Source organism: Antechinus flavipes, chromosome 2, assembly GCF_016432865.1.
Source record: "Antechinus flavipes isolate AdamAnt ecotype Samford, QLD, Australia chromosome 2, AdamAnt_v2, whole genome shotgun sequence".
Classification (NCBI taxonomy): domain Eukaryota; kingdom Metazoa; phylum Chordata; class Mammalia; order Dasyuromorphia; family Dasyuridae; genus Antechinus; species Antechinus flavipes.
This window is the reverse complement of record NC_067399.1, coordinates 56,725,184-56,746,784: the sequence shown is the minus strand read 5'-3', so window position 1 is coordinate 56,746,784 and position 21,601 is coordinate 56,725,184. Positions and strand designations below refer to the sequence as shown.

Here is a 21,601-nt window from a genome sequence, read left to right as displayed (position 1 = left end):
CTGCCAAGCACAGACAGGCGGGTAGCCCAGAGGAACCCCGTGCCCCTTGCTTACCCCTCCCCCTTGTGCACCGCCTGCTTTGGCCAAGCTCTTCTCCCCTTCCCTAAGACTGAAGTCTAGTTTGAGTTGTGTGTGTGTGTTTTCCTATGTTCCTTTCCTCCTGGCATATTAGCCTCTCAAAGAACTCTGGGTACACCAGGTTTTAGCCTGACTTACCTGATCCTTTTCTATCATCTCAGCTGCTCTTAGAAGTCCCAGACTCTGATAGGGACCTCTCTGAGTTGGTTCACCTTGTGGGTCCTGTCCTTTATTCCTGCCCTTTACCCACAACTGCCTGGCACCACCTGTTTGCCCAATTGGTGAAGTTCTTTCCCCTCCCAAGTCTGCCCTGAAGCAACTTTTTCTAAGCCATTCATGGAGTCGATTCTGAGCTTCCTTTAAGAAACAATGCAAGGAGATAAAAATCAAAAACTAAAAAGACAGAACATAGTCAAAGTTGAGTAAGAGGAAAAATTAAAGGGAATAAAAAGACAAACAACACAGCATTCTGATAAGGATTTTGAGGGAAGAAATGAGAAAGAGAGTTATGGTACTTCACTTGTTGAAACATATTTCCATATAAATAGTTACTAAGCAAGTTTAGTTGGTTGTATTGATGTTTGATATTAAGCTTTTAATAACTAATTTTTAAAAAGAAAATGATGATTCAGATCTGGCAATAAACTCCTAATATCTGGGACGTTTGCTTGGATTTTCCTTAGAAAGGAAAAACAGTTACCCTTTGGCTTAGGACTCATGCATTCGTTTGTTGAGCATTTATTAAGCCTCTACTGTGTGTCAGATATTATGCTAAGTGCTGGTGGCTGTGTCTCAAGGTGGATCTGTTAATGGGGGCCAAGTCTGATGAACTAAAGAGGCTAACCCAGCATACACTCCCTTCAGGGTCCAATCTTGCCATGAAACTTCCCTCAATGGCCAAGCTCTCATGGGTCACTCGTAGATTTTAAATAACTCCTATGGCACTTAAACCCTGAAATTCTCAGTAGACACTTACAGGTCATATTCTTCAATATGAAGATAGAGTTTACTTTTTTCTGTTTTTCCCTTTTGTTCTGATTTTTCTCCCCCAATATGATTCATAAAGAAATGTGTATTCTTAAAAATTAATAAATGTATAATCAGAAACAATAAAACAATTAATTAAAAAGGCAGAACAATGAAAACACGAAACAATGAAAAAACGAAGCTAGAAACTCATATGATGGTAGAATCACACTTCAGTGAAAGGATTGGACAGTGATCATCCTTATTTCAGATGGGGAAACCGAGGCCCAGAGCAATGAAGTGATTTGCCCAAAGCAACACTTTCAACAAGTGCAAGAGCTGGGATTTAAACTGGAGTTCTGCGGTTCCAAATAGTGATTTTCCATTGTGCCAAATGTTGGAGGTCATATTAAAGAGGTTGGGAGGGGAATGTAGATAAAAGACACCTTAATGATGATTTGATTCAAGTATGAAAAATGAAGCCCAGAGATTTGAAATGGTTTCCTCCGGATCACTGGAACTCAGATCCCTCATCCATACTTTCCCATTGCCATCGAGTCTTTATACAAAGCTGTTTTCATGGCATCCTCCTCCCACACTAGACCATGATCCCTTTGAGGAGAGGTACTACTTTTGCCTTTCTTTGTAATCCTAGCAGTTAGCCACAGAGCCTGGTACAGAGTAGATGCTTAATAAGTGCTTGTTGACTGACTGATCTTTCTCTTCCCCTGGCTGTCAGAGGTCTTAGAGAAGTGTGTGAGAGAGCCAGAATAGGTGTAAGGTCCCATCGGATGGGACTTCCCAGCAAATCCCAGCCCAGGAAGGCCCCCACCCTTTGGGAATAACTGGATCCCGATCCTGTCGGAGTGGATGCTCTGCTCCCCTTGCCAAGATGTGGGTGGTATGGGTGGGGTGCTTGTTTAGGGAAAGCCAGGCCCTGGGTGACTGCACAGCAGCAGCCCCGGCATGTCCCCCACACCGGATGACAGAGAAACCTGCCTAGTGAGTCTCCCACAACGTGGTTATCAGCTGCTCTCTGCATCTTTAAGAAGACATTCTGGTCCTGTTGAGACTCCCCTCCCTTCCCTTCTCAGAGCTTTTCTTGGCAGGAGTTCACAAACTGTTGCCATTTCAGACAAGTCAAGTGGGTTTCCTGATTGGCTTCCCCTTCCCCCTTCATCCTCTGGGGGCAAAGGGTCTAGGTATGTGTTTGTATATACTGTTGGGGGCCAGAATGCTGATCTGTCTGTCTGTCACTACATGAGCGAGTGAGTGTGTATGTGAGAGAGTTGTGTGTGTGTGTGTGTGTGTGTGTGTGTGTGTGTGTGTGCAGGCCCCAGATTGGTACTATTGGCTCGGGGGCAGAGAATTAGACTGGAGACGGTGGCTTTGGCCGGAGTCCAAGATTCTGCCTTGTCTAGTGGGGGGCATGGGGAGGGGAGAAGAGGATGTCACATGTATCACAGGAGCTGCTGAGGCTGTTTTTTATCACTTGCCAGTGTGAAGGGTGAGTGGGTGAGTGAGTGGAAAGAGAGCTTCAGGGTGAAGCGATGGGTTCCCCAAGCGCTCCTTTGGAGAACCCCAGAATCACCTCTCTTCTTGGGAGGCCCTGGTCACATGTTCCCTGGTGGGATGAGTCCTGCCCAAACCAACGTAGGAAGGGGAAGGAACAGAGACTAGAAACCACTGCAGTTTGGTTTGGGAGGGGGAGTGGACAGAAAGATGGTGGATAAGCCCTCCCTGAGAGCTCAGGCCCCTGGGAGCTCAGATGGAGGTTAAGAGGGGCAAAGGTAGGAGGAAGGAGATCATCTCAAGCTCTCTGGGATCTGCAGAGAGACTTTGGGCCTCTCTTTTGGGGATACCTTGAGCGAGCAGCCCCTAGACTTCCACCTCCCCCCCCAAGATCTTTCCCTTGGAAACAAGATCCTCTCCCAATAGTGGAAAAGAGAGCTGAAGACGCGGGCTGAAATTCTGGCATGACCACTCGGGGCCAGCATAGCTTGGAAGAAGTCACTTAACTTTCTAGACCTAGTTACCCTTTTTTGTAAAAATGAAGGTGTTGGATTAGCTCGGGGTTTGCACCTGGAGTCTAAATTTCATAGGGTTCATGAATTTGGATGGGGAAACAATTACATCTTTCTTTTCACTAACCTATAATTGAAAATTAGTATTTCCTTCAGTCAGCAATTTAGGCAACAAATGTGATTTTCAGAAAGGGACCGTAGATTTCACCAGACTGCCAGAGGGATCCCTGAGCCCCAAATGGGTAACAACTCTTGACCTGGATGATTTCCAAACGTCCCTGCTGGCTCTCAAATCTGACGGTCCTCCATTGGAGAAAAGGAAAGCCCAAAGCCAATGGGAGGCGGTGATTCAAGGATCAGCTCCCCCCTCCCCTCAACTTTGTTGCTCACTCCCTTCTGTTCTCACCAATCTTGTTTTCCAGGATACCTTCCTCCTTCTCCCTCCCCTTCCTCTCTCCCAGTCACTCCCAAGGGAAGCTCAGTGCAGACGCTGCCAGAGGCTAAAAGCACTCTGTCTGGAAGAACCCCTTGAGTTTTTGCTGACATCCAACCAGGTCATGATAACTTAGGGTAACGCACAAAGCAGAGGACAGCTGCTTGGAAGTCACAGGGAGCCCTCCCTGGCTGCTCCTGATTCCCCACATCTCCAAAGGCCACAGGATCCCAGTTTCGTCCAGGAGATGTGGATTAGCACCTACTTTGGGCAGAAAGCACTGTGCTTGGTACTGGCATGGGACCTAGTCCTTGCCTTCAAGGAACTTACAGTCTGAATCTTTAAGGGACATAGAACTCATACGTGGGTAATTATCAAACGAGCACACATCACAAAGGTACAAAAAAAGGATAAAGTGATCTGTGATGTCCAAAGGTGGGGAAAAGAAAATAGCCCTGGGGGAATCAGGGAAGGCTTCCAGGAATAGGTGGTACTGAACTGGGCTCTCAAGGGTAGGTAGTATTTGAAGGAGGGAGAAAGAAAGCATTTCAAGCAGAGTATTAATTACAAAGACTGAGGCCTCCAAAGGATCTTAGGGAACACCTTAGTCTAACCCTTTCATTTTTACAGCAGAGGAAAGTGAATCTCAAAGAGGAGAGAGATTTGCTCAACGTTACACAAATGTGATAGTTAAATAACAGATCCAGGATTCTAAGCTCGATCTCTTGTGTTCTTTTGACCCTAGTTCCAGCCATAATAAATAACAATGCCTTTTAACCCCTTGGATTATTTCCCAGCCTCTTCTTCCTCTGGGTCCTCTTCTTTCTCCTTTCCCTCTCTTCTTCATAAATCCATAGTTGATCTCCTTTGACCCTAACAGACGTCTGTTGCCTTAGATAATCGCGAGGCTCTTTGGATGGGGGCCCTTCCCAACTGCAGCCTGCGGTATCTGGCCCTGAGCTAGGCCCTGGCAGGGCTGCCCCTGCCCCCATGGGCTCTTCCTTGGGGAATCTGTGTGTGTGTGCAGGCCTTGAGATCCCCGCTGGCCTGGGACGGTGCCTGGGCTGCCTCCCCTCCCTAATGGGAGGTTTCAGTGCAGACAGAAAGCCTGCGGCATAGGCTGTGTGGCTGCTCTGCTCCTGCTCGGGCCAGGCGGTGCATGCTGGTGGGACAGATCTGCTCTCTGATCTGTGGGAGGCGACCGGTGGCTGCCTGTCCTTTCTGTTCTGGCGGAGGCTGGATGCCAGCCCAGAAGCTGAGGAAAGGAGGAGGAAGGCTGCCGGCAGGGATTCTAATCACTCAGTGGGGACAAGAGGTTTTCCTGAGCCCACAGGTGAGATGCCCCTCTGCACGAAGGTGTGAATGGGAGATCCCACTGGGCAGCCTCAGGAGGGAGGTTAGGGGCCTGAAGGTCAGAGCTTGGGATTAGAATTAGGGCCTGGAGTATACGGTAAAGGGGGAGGGGGGCAAAGAGTAGAATGAGGGAGAAAATTTTAAAAAGGAGAGAAAAAATGGAATGAGGAAGGAAAGGAGATGAAACTGAGGGAGGAAGGGACTGTGTCTCCCAGCTATGTATTTGCATAGTGGATCTCAAGGAAGATTATTGAATCACGAAAACTGGAAGAGACCTTAGAAATCATCTATTATGGGTGATTTTATAAACAAGGAAACTGAGACTGTGCCCTCTACTCTAGTTTGTGATCTTTCTGAGGATCATCAGTTAAAGTCGAAAGTGAGTCTAGAGACCTATTTTAGAGATGAGGAAACTGAGATCCTAAAAGAAAGGATTTAAATTCAGGGCTTTTGACTCCAAATGAATCCTCCATTGCTTGCTTCATTTCCATTAGAGCCTGGAGAGTGTATTATAATTTCTATCACCTAGGCCTGTATGCAGTATATAGAAAGCAAGAAGGGCCAGTTATACGCTTTCTGCAGTGCAATGTGCACTGCATGAGAGTTTTGGTGTAAATGTGTGTGCATTTTTTCTGTGCCCCAAACATGTCCAGACAGAGGCAGAGAAATCATAAGATTTCTAGCCAGAAGGGACCTTAGAGTTCAGTTGTCTGATTATTGTTGTGATTCAGTCATTTCTGATTCTTTGGGACCCCATTTGGGGTTTTGGGGCAAAGATACTAGAGTGGTCTGCCATTTCCTTAGTTCATTTTGCAGATGAGGAAATTGAGGTAGATGGGGCTAAGTGCCTTGCCCAGGGTCACACAACTAGTAAGGATGTTGGCCAGCTTTAAACTCAGGAAGAGGAGTTTTGGGGACTCCAGGCCAAGCGCGCTAGTACTATGGGGGCCTCTGCCTTTGATCCTCCTCTTTTAGAGATGAAGAGACAAGTCCAGAGAGAGAAGGGATGCATTGCCTGTGAAAGAAGGAAGCATCAAAGGGGGTCTTCCCACTCTACTGCTGGCAGAATAGATTCTGTGTGCAAACCAGAGGGGGTGGGCAAAGACTGATAGGTCTCTGGTACCAGCACCAGCATGCCCAGAATCCTTCTCTCCGCATTTAAGCACATTGCCCCAGTTGGTACATCTGTCCCCCTGAAAGGAACATCAGTTGTATCATACATACTGACATTTGTGTGTGTCCCATGCCAGTGTGCCCCATGCCAGTGTGCCCCATGCCAGTTTATGTGTGCCCCATGCCAGTGTGTGTTGGGGGGTGTATGGACAGAGAGAACTCCGACTTTATGAGGTTTCTGATTTCTTCTTTCTGGTTCCTTCTTCATCTTCTCTCTTCTTCTTCTCCCCGAGATCTTGGCCACTGAATAATATATTCTTGACCTTAGAAGGTTCATTAATGCTTTTGTCTTCTGTTGCCCACAGGAAAAGAGACACTAACCTGAATTAGTATGACCTCCTTTCCAACCCCTCTCCACCATGAACAAGTTAGTCAGACTAACTTCTGGGCAAGTGACTGACAACTAAGAAGGTGCCCATTCCTTGGGGCTAATCAAAGGAACCAGAGCACTTGTGTCATAAGAAATGGTAAATTGGGGGGATTAAGAGAAATGCAGTAAGACCTGATAGAAGGTGAAACACATTCATTTCTCTCAGTGGAGAGGTGGGAGAACGATGGGAGTGAAATGTCGCATACCCTGTTGAATGTGGTCATTTTGTTGGTTAATTTTTCTTGACTTTTTTTTTTGTTCTGTGTGGAAAGACTGAGGTTTTCCACTAACCATGGATATAGATCTCCTATAGAAACTTGCAGCATTTGTCATAATGTTGCTTAAAAGCATATAAAGCAGTGATGCTTAACATAGCAGCACATATCGAATCTATATGTTATATGCCAAACATAATAAAGAGATGTTGCAATTTCAAACAAAGCACACACTACAAATTATGCATTTAGCATCATCTGGGCGAGTGAGTCACCTTACATTTCTCCTCAAGCTTTGTATGTGTTTGGTCATTTGTCTAATAGGCCTGACACATATTCTGTGACCCTCTGACCTCATGGATATATCAAGTAGGATCAGTGGAGATGAGAGAGGGAAGTATATTGGGAAATGACAGGGATAGAGACAAAAGATACTAATTAAGTTTTTGAGAGAGAAAAAGGAAAAAAAAGAAGGAAGGAAGGAAGAGAGGGAAGGAGGGAGGGAGAAAGGAAGGAAGGAAAGAGGAAAGGAAGGAAAGAAGGAAGGAGGGAGGGAGGAAAGAAAGAAGAAAAGAAGAAAGGAAGGAAGAAAAAAGGAAGGAAGGAAGGAGGGAGGGAGGAAAGAAAGAAGAAAAAAGAAAGAAAGGAAGGAAAAAAGGAAGAAAGGAAAGAAGGAGGGAGAGAGAGAGGGAAGGAGGGAGGGAGGAAGGGAGGGAGGAAGGGAGGGAGGAAAGAAAGAAGAAAAGAAGAAAGGAAGGAAGGAAAAAAGGAAGGAAGGAAGGAGGGAGGGAGGAAAGAAAGAAGAAAAAAGAAAGAAAGGAAGGAAAAAAGGAAGAAAGGAAAGAAGGAGGGAGAGAGAGAGGGGAGGAGGGAGGGAGGAAGGGAGGGAGGAAGGGAGGAAGGGAGGAAGGAAGGAAAAAAGGAAGGAAGGAGGGAGGGAGGAAGGGAGGAGGGAGGGAGGAAGGAGGGAGGAAGGAAGGAAGGAAGGAGGGAGGAAGGAGGGAGGGAGGAAGGGAGGGAGGAAGGGAGGGAGGAAGGGAGGAAGGGAGGGAGGAAGGGAGGAAGGAAGGGAGGGAGGGAGGAAGGGAGGAAGGAAGGAAGGAAGGAACATTTTCCCTGATATTAAGGACTTTAAAGGACTGACCACAATGGCACTATCCTAGAGAGATATTTATCTGCTGCCATGATTTGGCCTCCAAACATCAAAGCATAGCTAGGATCTCTCTCAGTTTCTCTCCTCTTCCTGACTATGATAGCATTTGCCCTTCCAGGCCCAGAACTCTCTGCGCCTCTCTGCTGGGTATGAGGACGCTCCCCATGTGTCAGCTGGGGTCTGGGCCACAGTGCCGGTCCCCTCTGGCTACTTCATTCCCACCAGGGGCTTTCTCTTCTCTACCAGAAAACACCCCCCTCAGCTTGTGCTGGGACCTGACTGTTCCCTGCACTTTGGCACATGCTTCCTTTTCTGTCCGACCCCACTGGGCCACTTTCCAAGGCCCTGGGGCTGAACCCGGGAGTTGAGGGAAACAGAATGCTGGAGCTCTTCTCCCCCTCCTAGCCCTCTGCCTCTTATCTCTCTTTTCCTCCCCCAACCCCCTTCCTCTCACCTTTACTTCTCCCTCCCCTTTGTCCCTCTCCTCTTTCTCCTCCCCTTTTCTCCCTCTCCTTCTTCTTTGTCCACCTCTTCCCCCCTCCCTCTCCTCTTCTCCTCCCTCTCCCAGGGCTTCTGATGGAAGGAAGCTTTGTCAAGCTGTCCAAACCGAGCCCTTGGCCTGGGAACATGTGACGTCCCTAGAGATGATCTAGAAAAGCCTGACCCAGGGAAGGTCAGGACCTCCCTGACTGCTGGAATCAACAACTTAAATGAAACCCTGAAGCCCCAACACTGTCCTTCCTGCAGAGCCCTCTCTCTGGTTGCTTGTTTGGAGCAGATTCTTCCTGAGGGCTCACTCACTATATAGTATGGGACAAGAACATCTCTTGTCTAGCTCTAGGGGCTAGACACTGTCCTGTTTCTGACACTACCTGTATGACTTTGTCCTCAACCTCCCTGGCCCTCAGTTTCCCCAACTGCAAAATGGGAGGGACAGTGGCTGAATTGTTCTCTGAGTCTTTTTGAAATGGATAAAGAATTGATGCTGAGTAATGGAAAGCTGCCATTTACCTGCTGCTTTTAGGTGGGCACCCTAGGCACTGTTCTGATCTCCATTTACACCGAGTGTCCTCTGGGTGAATTGGGTGACCTGCTCAGGTGGGTGTCCCAAGCACCTCATCCCCAGAACTCTCCTGCTTCCAATTCTTTCCATTATATTCCTTCTTAAACCTGCTTAGCATTGTAAAAGATCTACCCCATTCTCCTCTCCCTCCTCCTCCACCCAGGAACGCCCTGTCTAATTGGAAGACAAATCATATACACATAATCAACCAAACATCATGTATTAAGCACCTATTATGTGCCAGGTGCTGGGCCAGGCACTGTGGATGTACAAAGACAAAAAACAAAATGAATTCTGTCCTCAAAAAAACTCCATTCAGGGAGGAGAAATCAGTATATACTTAAGTATAAACAGAATAGTTATGAATTAGGATAAAAGTAGTTTTTGTTATTCAGTTATGTCCAACTCTCTGTGATGTTGTGGACGAGGACCAAAAAACTTGGAATCCCCTTCTCTAGAGGATGAAAGACTTATTGCCCAGGGTCACACAGCTAGAATGTGTCAGAGGCTGCATTTGAACTCAGGTCTCCTGACTCCAGACCAATTCTCTATCCACCGAGCCTCCTAGCTGCCTCCCCAAAATAGTTTAGAGGGAGAAGGGAATAAAGAAAGACTTTCTATAGAAGGTGAGATTTGAATTTTAAAATATATTTGATTATTTTAAGTTTTATTGAGAAATAAGACTGAAAGTTAGGGAGAGACCAGACAGAATAGTGGGAAGCAGACTATTTTTAGACTCAAGGGAGCTGGGTTCAAAAGATCCCAGATTGTTTTGCTAACTTATCACCTATAGGACCCTGGGAATCAGCACCCAAGTTCTGGGGCCTCAGCTTACTTCTCTCTACAATGAGGAAATTAGTCTCAAAAGGGAGAGCGATGCTTGCAAACCTTTATCATTCCTTTAAAGGCATGATAGATATCCAACTCTTATATATGCAAGTTCCAGCCTAAATCTGGAATCCCCAAAAGGGTCCTATCTTGTTCTAGAGCTTCATGCGTCCACTTGGAAGGATCCTTTTCTGCCACAGGCTTGTAAGGCTTAAAAAGGAAAATTTCTCCCAGAGACCAGGGGTCACCTTTTCAGTTTTGAACTCTTGGATTTAGGTTCTGGGCTGAGGACAACAAGCTGGCTGGGTATCAGCCATCTGGGCCCCATTAAGCACTATGTAATTATCTCTCAGAATAGTCAGATGGAGAAGGCCGGGAATGGAAGCCTGGAAGGAGGTCTAGAGGCAGATCGTGACGGTTTCACTCCTGGACCCTAGGGATGTCTGGAGTAATAGTGTGTTCATTTCTGGGGGCTACATTTTAGGCAGGACATTGGTCCTCCGGTGCATCCAAAGGAGGGAAATGGGGATGGGGTTGGAAGGGGATTTGGAACTCATCACGGACATCAGTTGGAGGAACTGGGGATATTTAGATTGGAAAAGAGAAGGCTTATGGGATTGGGGAGTGGGGGGAAGCATACTAGCTGTCTTCAAGAATTTGAAAAGCTATCATATGAAAAAGGGATTCAATTTTCTCTGCTTGACTCCAGGGGCAGAACAGGGAGTAGTCGTGCTGCTGAGAGGCAAAAGCATTTTTACAATCAGAACTATCCCCAAATGTAATGGGCTGCCATATAAGGTGGTGAGTTTCCTGTTACAGAAGATTTGGCTAGAACTAGAATAAAGGACTCCTGTTGTTCAGTATCCCTGATTCTTCATGACTCCATTTGGAATGGTTTTCTTGGTAAAGATACTGCAATAGTTTGCCATTTCCTTCTCCAGCTTATTTTTCGGATGAGGAAACTGAGGCAAACAAGGGTGGAAGGTCACACAGCTAGTAGGTGTCTGAGCCTGGATTTGAACTCAGGGCTTCCTGATCCCAACCCAGTCTTAGCTGCTCTTGTATTTGGATTGGCCTCTTCATTTTACAGAGTGGGAAACTGAGTCCTATGAAGATAAGTGAATTATTCAAGATCATAAAAGTAGAAAGTGACAACAGTAGGATTAGAATCCAGGTCCTCCGGCTTTCTCCCGCTCTGGGGACTGACTTGTCACCACCTCTGTGTCAGAGAGCAGCCAGCACTGGTTCAGAAATAGCGTTCTCATCGCTTCTTTTCCCATTCGACTTCTGAAGGTGCTTGTGGATCCTACCAAATCTCCATTGTTAGAGAGTATGTTTCTAGGTCTGACAGACTTGGATCCTGGTTAATCTGTATCAATTTGAAACCTTGACAGAAATAGAGATTAATTAATTGGTTCAGTTTGGTGTGGTTCCTAAATTAATTAGGTTCAATGGGTACTCAGCAGGGGTATCCATGGTTAGCTCCTCAATATATTAAAAACAACTCTGCAGTCTTATAAAAAATAAATGATGAAAACTAGCTTTACTTATAATTGGAAAAAATAAAATACTATTCGCAAACTCCCCCAAGCTCAACTTTGCCAACCACCACTGCCCTGCTCTTGCCTTCCTCCTTCTCCTTCCTGTCTCTTCCCTTCTCCCGTGCCTCAATTTCATTCTTTTGCCAAAGGACATCCTCAGATTGGCCGATCCCAACGAGACCTTCCAGCCCTGCCATTCTAGGGTCATTCCCAGGGGGAATAATGACTTATGTCAGATCGGGTGGGGAGAGTGTACATTTTCTGGTTTCTCTTGTTAGGGGGAGGATGGAGGTGTCTGGCTGGTCACTGTCCCCAAAGTCACAAAGAACTGTAGAATGTCGGTCAGCCAGGGCCCTTAGCAGTCTGATCAGCCCCATCCCCCATTTTCCAGGTGAGGAAAATGAACTGGGGTCTCCCTATTTCCTTTGCACCAAAGGCATCCTAGTGTTGTGTGGTGAATCAGGAAACATCTTCATCCCATCATGCTAACAGTAACAGTAATAGTGAGAGCAACAATAGCAACAGTAACTCACTCCATCTTCCCTTCTTCACAGAGGAGAAGGGGCTATAGGTGTGGAAGACCCATATATATAGTATTGGGCTTTGTTGATGTGTGTGGTGATTTTATTGAATTTTTTCCTTCTCTTTTTACTCTTAACAAAGATGATTCTTGGTGGGAGAGAGGGCAAGGACATATTGAGGGACTAAAATGCTATAAAATAAAAACGAAATAGTAATTCCAGTTTAACAAAGGATTTAAAATTTTTTTGTTGTGATTATTCCCGGGTTTTTCTGGCAAAGATACTGGAGAGGTTTGCCATTTCCTTCTCTAATTCATTTTACAGATAAGGAAACTGAGGCAAGCCTGGTGAAGTGTTTAGTCCGGAGTCACATAACTGGTAAGGGACTGAGGTTCTTCACTCCAGGCCCAGGACTCTATCCACCGCGTAGCATTTTATATACATCTTTCAGCAATATTATTACTCCCATTATGCAGATGAGGAATCAGATTAAATGATTTGTTCAAGGTCACACAGCTTGAATGAATCTAAGGCAGCTGGATATAAACCCAGTCCTTCATGATCCCTCTCCGGAGCCCTATCCGCTAAGGCACGCTGCCTTAGATAAGGTTTTGGATGCCAGTTTCAGTGCTTACTAGCTGTGTTTCTGGGTGTCACAACCATGCCTCTCAAAAAACCTCAGTGTCCTCATCTGTATAATGGGAGAAATTAATACTTGTATCAATTTCTGCCTCATAGATTGTTTTAGAGAAAGTCCCCTATGCGCCTCAAGGTGGGTATAGAAGCGTGTCACTCTCATGACATTATTATACTGCTCGGTGATTCCACATTCTCTCACTTGCCATCCCAGTAGCCCTTAGGGAATTTCCCTTCCCCCCAAATCCCCATCCTGCACCTGGGTTTTTCTACCTTGCCTGCCTCAGCCATTTCATTTTCCTGCTCTGAAGCTGACCTTGTTTAAATATTCATGCCTCCTTCTAATTGCCATGTGGATTTCTGTGTGATCAGGGAAAAGGAGCCGAAGTGGAAAGAAGGGAAAAGGCCATGGGGCTCAGGGATGCTGTGCGCTGGGGCTTCCAAGTGGAGTCAGCCAGCCAACCGGGCTGAGAAAAGGGGATGGGGCAGAAAGCTTGGGGAAAGGGGCCCTCACTAGTGCCCTTTGGGATTGCTCACTGAGCCAGCCTGAACCCTGGGCTTGTGGGACTGACTTAAAGTCTTGCTCCTCCTGCCCCTCCTTTTGGGGTCAGTACAGATGCCAGTTCTGTCTTGGTTTTACCATCGTATTGCTGTTTTTGTTGTTTATCCTTCGTTCTCAAAGAGCATCATGACATCAGGGAGGGGATGCCATGACATCTCAGTGAATTGGAGGCAGGGCTGTGCAAGGTCACCTGCCTCATTTTCTTCTCCAGAGCCATCTTTTATTTAGATGATTATTATTATTTTGACTAAGTGAAAGAAACCATTGCATGCTGTTCAGAAGACAGGGTAGTGGGATGGAGGAACAGAGTCTCTCCTTGACTCATTCTCTAGGATAGTGGATAATGGGGGCCTTGGTTACTGTTGCTGAGTTAGGAATCAACATCCCTCAAATCTGTGTCCAGTTCTTTAACAGACTCAATATTGTGATCTCAAGGGTATAAGTCTCCCATCTAATACACAGCTAAAGCCCATCTGTGCCCTCTCCTGCATGGGGAAGTACTTAATCATTCTGAACCTCAGTTTCCTTATCTGTAAAATGTGAGATAATATTTATAAAGCACTTAGCACAGTAGTAAGCACTATAAAATGTTCGCTGCTGCTACTACTATCATTATTACCAAGATGATAAACGAAGTCCCTCTGAGTCTCTGGTCCCATGACTAGTTGACTTCTGAGTTACCTTCTGATCTTGGGATGTGACCTTAGATTCCTGACTTTACTGTAGGTCAGAGCATCTACACATAGAACTATTTTAAGGATCAAATCAGATAAATCCTAAAGCCTTCTACAGATGTCAATTATTGTTGTTAACATGCAAGTTTTGCTCATATATATGTGTGTATGTATATATATGCACATATATATATATACATGTGTATGCATATGTATGTGTATATATACATTTATGGACATACTTATATATAATCTTCCATACAGCACCCATCTAGTATATTATGAATACTCTTAGTCCCCTTCATTGTGATTTCTTTTCTTGTATATATGGAAGGATAGTCCCTGGATCACAGATTTTGAAGTGGAGGAGACCTATAGACCATTTAGTTCAGCTTCTTCATTTTTACAGATAAGGAAACTGAGGCACGGAGCGATTCACTATCCCTGTATAACCTATAAGCTTCAGAGGTAGGATTCAACCTCACGTTTTCCCCGTCTCCTGGTCCAATATTCTACTCCACTCCACTTGGCTTTTTTGGGGCTGGAGCTTACAAAAAAGCTGAGAACAACAGTGAGTTAATGTTGGCAAAGAGCCGTGAGCTCTTCGGATGAAAGGGTGCTACTTAGGACTGGAATGTTTTTAATACCGAACATTCTTCATCTTCAAAGCCCTTGATGGGCTTTAGCTAATTAAGCCTGGGTCCTTCTGTGAGGGATGTGAGAACTACCATAGAAGTGGTTCTGACTGAGGAAAAAAGGGACTTGAGACCCATCCCCAAAGAAAGAGGCCCCGGGGAGGGAAAGGGGGGAGGGCTTTCGGGGGAAGGACTTAGAAAACAGGAGGTCCTGTGTCTCTCTGTTCTTTTCCATCCGCCAGGGGCTCTTATAGAGAAGGAAAGGGAAAATGAGAATGAAGGAACTCCCTTTTCAGATCAGCCCTGGCTCACAGTGGGGAGCCAGCCACACAGTGATTTCACTTAGCCTGCTCAAAGGGCTGCTGACATCTACAGAGACACCAGTGGCCTAGCTGCTGTCATCCAACAGAGAGGGAGACCACTAGTCTGTTCAGACACCGAAGGGTTAATAGGCCTTTCACATCTGGCCCCCACCCTCTACCCTTTTCCCTTCCCCTCTGGTTACCGTATAGTCAAATGCTTCTATATCCACTTCCTGTAATAAAGTAAACCCCGACTGCCTGTCACCTGCCCTGGCCTTCTGTTGTTCTGCCATTTGGTAGACAAGTCTCTTCTTGCTAATGGAGTCCTTTGTTGCTCTCTTCTCCCCGAGCAGGGAGGAGTTGGAGCGGTTGCTCTGGTGCAGGGCGACCTTAGCAGGTGTTTTGGGGAGGGTGCTGCCAGCCTGTAGCTGCTTGTTTGAGGCAGGAGAGCAGGCAGACTGAAGGGAGAAGAGAGATGCTTGAACTGGCTCCCTGGGCTGCTGCTGCTGCGACACCGGCAGCCAGCAGTAAGATTGCTTCCTGGTCCCCCAACCAGCTGGTCTCTCCATCAAATTCATCCCCCTGGGGCCACGGAAAGTGAGGGTGTGAGGCAGCTCCTTGGAGAGGTGCATGGGGATTGGAGAAGGAAGAAGAGCGGGGTCAGCTGCCCGATTACATCCAGGATGTGGGACCCGCTCCCTCTCCAGGGTCAGCGCTGCCTGCTGACAGATGGTAATGAGATCCAGGGAGACTGATCAAGTTCATTCTTGTGTGTGTGTGTGTGTGTGTGTGTGTGTGTGTGTGTGCTTCCTATCCCTCTTGCCTCCTGCAGAAGCAGTTGGCAATCTGTTCTGAAGCCCTTCAGCCCATGTGCCAGCAGAATGGAATAGGGGGTGGGATCCCCATTATGATTGACTGATCTCCAGAGGGCCCAGCGTCAACAGATTCATGCTTCAGCCAGCCGCACAGGGCCAGCAGACGGACTGACCATAACCCTGACCTTGGGGGCAGTGGAGACAGAAGGAGATGTGTGTTTGGGATGGGTAAGATCCAAATCACAGCCACTGGGGAGCTAAACAATAGTGGGGAACAGAGGAATATCAACCCCTACTTCCATTTCCTAATCATCATCATCATCATCATTAATAGCTAATAGATACATATAGTTTAATTGAGATTTGTAAAATACTTTATAAATATTATCTCATAGAGTAAGGTCAGGAATCTAAGGTCAGATCCTAAGATCAGAAAGTAACTTAGAAATCATCTTGTCACAGGACCAGAGATTCAGAGGGACTTCATTTATCATCATGGTAATAATGATAATAGACGTAGTAGAAGTAGCTAATTCTATAGTGCCTACTACTATGCTAAGTGCTTTATAAATATCTCAGTTTATCCTCTGAACAAACTTGGAGGGAAAAAAGAACAACTCTGGGAGGTAGGTATTATGATTATCCCCATTTTACAGAAAAGGAAACTGAGGCAAATATTAAGTGATTTGATCAAGGTCACACACCTACTTAATCTGAGACCAGATTTGAACTCATACTGATGCTCTGTCTATCTTCATCTGCCCCTTTCATCATCAAAAGATTACTGCCTAGCCAGAACCTGAGCTATGATAAGGCAAAGGGGCTATAGAAACCTAGAACTGTAGCTGGACAGGACTTAGAAGCCATCAAGTTCAATATACTTATTTTTCAGATGAGAAAACTGAAGCTGAGAGATGATAAATGATAACTATCCCCATTTTACAGATGAGGACACTGAGGCTGAGAGATAAGTGATAATTATTCCCATTTTTCAGGTGAGGAAACTGAGATTGAGAGATAAGTGATCATCATAACCATTTTAAAGATGAGAAATCTAAAATTGAGATATAAAGAATTATCACCCCCATGCTATAGATGAGGAAACTGAGGCAAATTGAAACAAAATGGTCATTATTCCCATTTTAAAGGTGAGGAAACCGAGGCAAACTGAGGCTATGTGACTTGCCCAGGTTCTCAGAGTTAAAAAGTGTCTAAGGCAGGATTTAGACCCACATATTTCTGAGCCCAAGTTTGATATTCTACCTGCTCCACCATTCTGCCTCTAGTCCAACCCTTTCATTTCACAGATGGGGAAACTGAGGCTCAGAGAAGGGACGGGATTCATTCAAGATCACACAAGTTAATAACTGAATTTGAACCCAGATCCTCTGAGCTGCATGTGGTGTTCTTTCTTCTTTACTGGTCCAAGTCAGCAGCTGAGCCTCTATCCAAGGTTCTAAGCTGAGTAGTCCTGGCTCTTCTCTCTCTAGTCATGTCCCTGAATGAGACAGCCTAGATGCACGGTCTGGGGGTGGACAGAGACGGCAGCGGGTGGGCCAGTGAGATCTATGTTCCCACTAGCCTTCCTCCGGACCACTATGAGTCTGGCCAAGTCACCCCTTCCCTCTAGGACTCGGTTTCTCCATCTCTAAAACAACTGGATGGTCTCAAATATTCCTTTTTGGTTTTACCACATTGGGTTTCACTCGTCCTGTGGAAATACCGGTTTGGGAGGATTCCAGGGGACATCGTGCTCCCCTCCTTGCCACCCTCATCTGAAGAGCACCTGCTGGTGTTGATGGGCAGAGAGCCTGAGCCATTTGGGGCTATTGCCTGGGCTCTTGTTCTGTAGCCCTGGCACTCAGCAGCTGCTCTGCGTCTGGGCACATAAGCCCTGGCAACAATCTGGAGCTTGTGTGAGACAGAACGGCTCAGTTGTAAGAGCTGGAACAGAGGCACAGTACCTTGGTTCAAATCCCATGTCGTCCACCCACTTCCTGGGTGACTTTGGGGATAGATTTAAACTTTCTGGGCCTCAGTTTCCCCACCTATAAACAATGGGTGGGTCCCACTGTCTCAGACCCTCTTGGAGAAGCCTAAGGACTCTTCTCAGATTCCTGTTTGTTGCCTAAAGGAAATGCTAAATTTCAGTGAGAGGCTGATGAAAATGAAGATGTTTTCTTTTCCTGTCCAAGTTCACAGACATATCCACAAACTCTTGGGGGTCGTTGGACCTCAGCTGAAGAACTGTTCATATCCTATGAACACGAAACACCTGTGCTTCCAAAAGTGAATCTCCCCCCTTCCTTCCCTTCTGTCCCCTCTTCCAAGAGAAGAACAGCCATATCCCCCTTTCCTTTCTGGCTCTAAGGTGTTTTGCTTCACCTCCCACTCTCTGCTTGGTTGGATTTCCAAAGGATGAGGTGTCTGAAAACTAAACTGACTCTCCTGGCTCCCCCAGTTTCTTTTTACTCCCCAAGAACTGGATGGGCTCCCTTTGCCTCTCAAAGGCCGATGTGCTCCTGCTCAAGACTAGGCAGATGGCAGCATGGGGATACAGTGGAGACTCCCTAGGTAAAATTCAGGACTTAGCATCAGAAATATCTGAGTTCAAATCCTTCCCATAGACATCTTAGCTGTGTGACCCTGAACTAAACACTTTCCGTATCTGTAAAATGAAGGGTTAACTGGACCCAGCGGCCTCTCTGCTCTCTTCTGGCTCCAAATGTTAACCTTTTCTGAGGCTCTCCTTGTGAGCAGCTGAACTCCTGTGACCATTGAGGTCTCTGGGACACTAGAAAGAGAATCGACCTCGCAGTTGAGATACCGGATTCCAATCCTAGATTCAGAGACTTCTGGCTGCATGACCTTGGACAGGTGACTTCATGTCTCTGAGACAGTTTCCTCATGTGTCAAGTGGGAAGAGCCGTGTTCAAAGTACTTAACTAACAGGTTTGTTTTGAGAGAAATGTTTCATAAGCCTTAAGGTGTTAGAGAAATTGTTATTACTGTGATCATCTGGGGAGGAAAGGAATGTTCTGTACTCCCTGGTAAACTGGGTAGAAAGTAAAGTCACGCATTCGTGCATTTATTCATTCAAGCATTTACTAAAAAAACATCTTTTGAGAGGAAAAAGAACATTGATTGTGGATTCTGAAAAGGACTTGAGTTCAAATCTCTACTCTGTTACTTCTGAGAGAGACAGAGAGTGCAGAGATAAACAGAGACAGAGACAAAACAGAGAGGGCAGAGACAGAAGTAGAGAGACAGAGATAGCAGAGACAGAAAGACAGACTCAGAGACGGAGACAGGCAGAGAGACAGAAGCAGAGCAACAGAGACAGACAGAAGCAGAGAGACAGAGGCAGAAGTGATATGCTCTAAATCATGGACAAACACAGACAGAGAGACAGAATCACAAAGCAATGGAGACAGAGATACAGAGAGAGAGACACACACACACACATACAGAGCAGAGGCATTAAAGAGATAGAGGCAGAGAGACACAGAGACAAAAATAGACTCAGAGACAGAGATAGACAGAGACAGAAGTGATATGCTCTAAGTCACTGACAAACTAAGAGACAGAGATACAGAGTCACAGAGCAATAGAGACAGAGAGAAGCAGAGAGACAGAGATAACGCGACAGAAACAGAGAGCAGAGACTGTTAAAGAGACAGAGGCAGAGAGACAGAGACAGGACTCAGTCAGAGACAGAGACAGAAGTAATGTGCTCTAAGTCACTGACAAACTGAGACAGAGACAGAGAGACAACACTGTGGTTTAAAGCAGAGCTTCTTAACCTTCTTTCTCTCAGGGATCCCTTTGGTGGGATGGTCAAATCTATGGTGCTTCTCTCAGAAAGAAGTTTTTAAATGCATAAAATGAAAACACTCTCAAAGATATCTATTTGTCATCCCCGTGTTTCAGGCTAAGGGAGTTTAAATGACTTGCCTGTGGCCACATAGCTAGCATCTGACATTCAAACTCGGGCCTTTCTAACATCGGGTCCAGCCCTCTGTCCTATTCCCTCTCCTAAGGTTCTGACACTGCGGCCCAAGGTCCTTTCCCTGTTCCGAAGTCTCTTTGTGTCCTAAGGCCCATTCCAAAGTTAAAATGCTAAGCTAGGACCACGGAATGAGGAGTCGGGAGGCAAATCTTGGGGCGAGGCTGAGAAAACCGCTCTCTTGGCAGCGGAACCAAACAAGCTCTTCAAACATCCCTACCGTCTCTGGGGAGGAGGGGGACGCTTTCCCTCAGCCAATCTGACGGTCACCGAGGAGGAGGGTGGGTGGCCCCCAGCCTCCCTCTGAGGCAGGACCCCGGAGCTCCCAGAATGAGCCGGCTACTCCCTTCTCAGCCTTAATTCTAAAGGCCCGGTTTGGTTTCTTGCCATATAATGCTATGACAGGTTAGGGTCAAGCTGTGGGCTCATAACTTGTTAGAAGACATTCCAAAGTAATAAAGGTGTCTGACTTTATGTCTGCTCATATTTTCTCTGCGCCTTAGTCTCTCCTGGTCACTTGCCTTAGATTTATTGTGTGGATATTTTAAATGTGCTGAGGTTTGATAGTAAGGCCTCCCCAGGCACTGCTTCCCCCGCAGCTCCCCCCACAGCCCCCGAGGCCCCGGCCCCCTCTCCCCCATCGTCCCCTCGGCCGCCCTCCTCCTGCTGAAATATTTACCTCCCGGCTCCTCTGACAGTTGGAACTGTGTCACGAAGCAAGCGTTATTGAACTGCGAATGTTATGACATTACATTTTTGTGTCTGCACTTTGGAGATGCGGGATGCGGGCTGAATGATAAGCGATCTGTGGGTTCGAGCTGCCGCCGAGGCCGGGGGCTCCGGGCACTGCAGGGAATTGGTCTCATCCCGCCGGCTCTCCGGGCCCCCGCCTTTTGGCAAATGCCACCCGAGATCCGGAGGAGCAGGGGTGATGGCCCTTCCATCTGGGGCTGGTTAAATGGTCTGATACCATCAATTCTCCAAGCCCCACCACAGCTGTCAACCCAGCATGCTCCGCAGAGGATGAGGACAGCCTGAGCCAGAAACTTTTTTGACTGCATTTAAATAGATAGATAAATAGGTAGATAGATAGATAGATAGATAGATAGATAGATAGATAGATAGATAGATAGATATAGATATAGATATATCTCCTACAATAGGTTAGAGCTGGAGGGAATGCTGGAAATCGGCTTGTCCGTGAAGCCTTTTCTAATTCACTCAAATCTTCGTCTTTAGCGTGAAAATGGTGTGAATTCAGAAACTGACATATCCTCATCATAACTAGCATTTTAAAAGTTAGTAGCTACTACTACTACTACCAGGCACTAGGCTAAATACTCTACATGGATGATCTCATTTGTTCTCCGCAACAATTCTGGAAGATGAGAGTGTTTTCTCCATTTTACAGTTGGGGAAACTGAGGCAAATAGAAGTTTTTTTTTTTAAAGCAACTTGTCCAGGTTGATTTTATTTTATTTATTATTATTATTTATTTTATAGTTAAGGACATTGAAGTTCAAGGAATATAAAACATCTGAGGTAGGAATTAAATGCCAAATGCTCCTGCCCAAGTCCTATGCCCTGTTCATTCTGCCAAGCTGCCATGATGCCCTCTCTCCCAACACAAAAAAAGCACATTTTGTTAAGGTCTTGAAGCTCTTAGGGGATAGTATTAATGAAATTAAAGTCTATCATCTCTACTTTAATTGGTTTGATTTTAGGTTTCCATCTCCCTGCTAGGCTAAATTTTTTGAGGGCAAGTAGGGACTGCAACTGAACTTATTTATAAGGCAATTAGAGAATGCAATGGACTTATTTATTTATTGCTGAGGAAATTAGGGTTAAGTGACTTGCCCAGGGTCACACAGCTAGGAAGTGTTAAGTGTCTAAGGATAAATTTGAACTCAGGTTCTCCTGATTTCAGGGCTGGTGCTCTATCCACTGCACCACCTAGCTGCCCCTAACTGGACTTATTTATGAGGCAGTTTGGTATAGAAGAAAGAACATGGGAGCACAGTCAGAAGAGCTGAGTTCAAATCCCACCTCTGCTGCTTATTAATTGTATGGTCTTAGGCAAATCATATAACCTGTCTATACCTCAGTTTCCTCATCTATAAGATGGAGAAGTTGGATTCAACAGTCTCAAAGTCCACCCCACCCCTTGTAGCTCTAAATTCAGATTCCTGGAGTTTGGGGATCTTTCCCACATCTACCAGAGGGTAAGCTTCAAGCATAGATTTAAAGCTGGAA

The 21,601-nt window shown here is 46.0% G+C and overlaps 1 protein-coding gene across 1 annotated transcript in view; it reads left to right on the top strand.

The window, feature by feature from the left end:
• GSE1 (Gse1 coiled-coil protein) overlaps positions 1 to 21,601 on the top strand; it is a 776,456-nt gene that overhangs the window by 364,714 nt on the left and 390,141 nt on the right. The window lies entirely within an intron of this gene.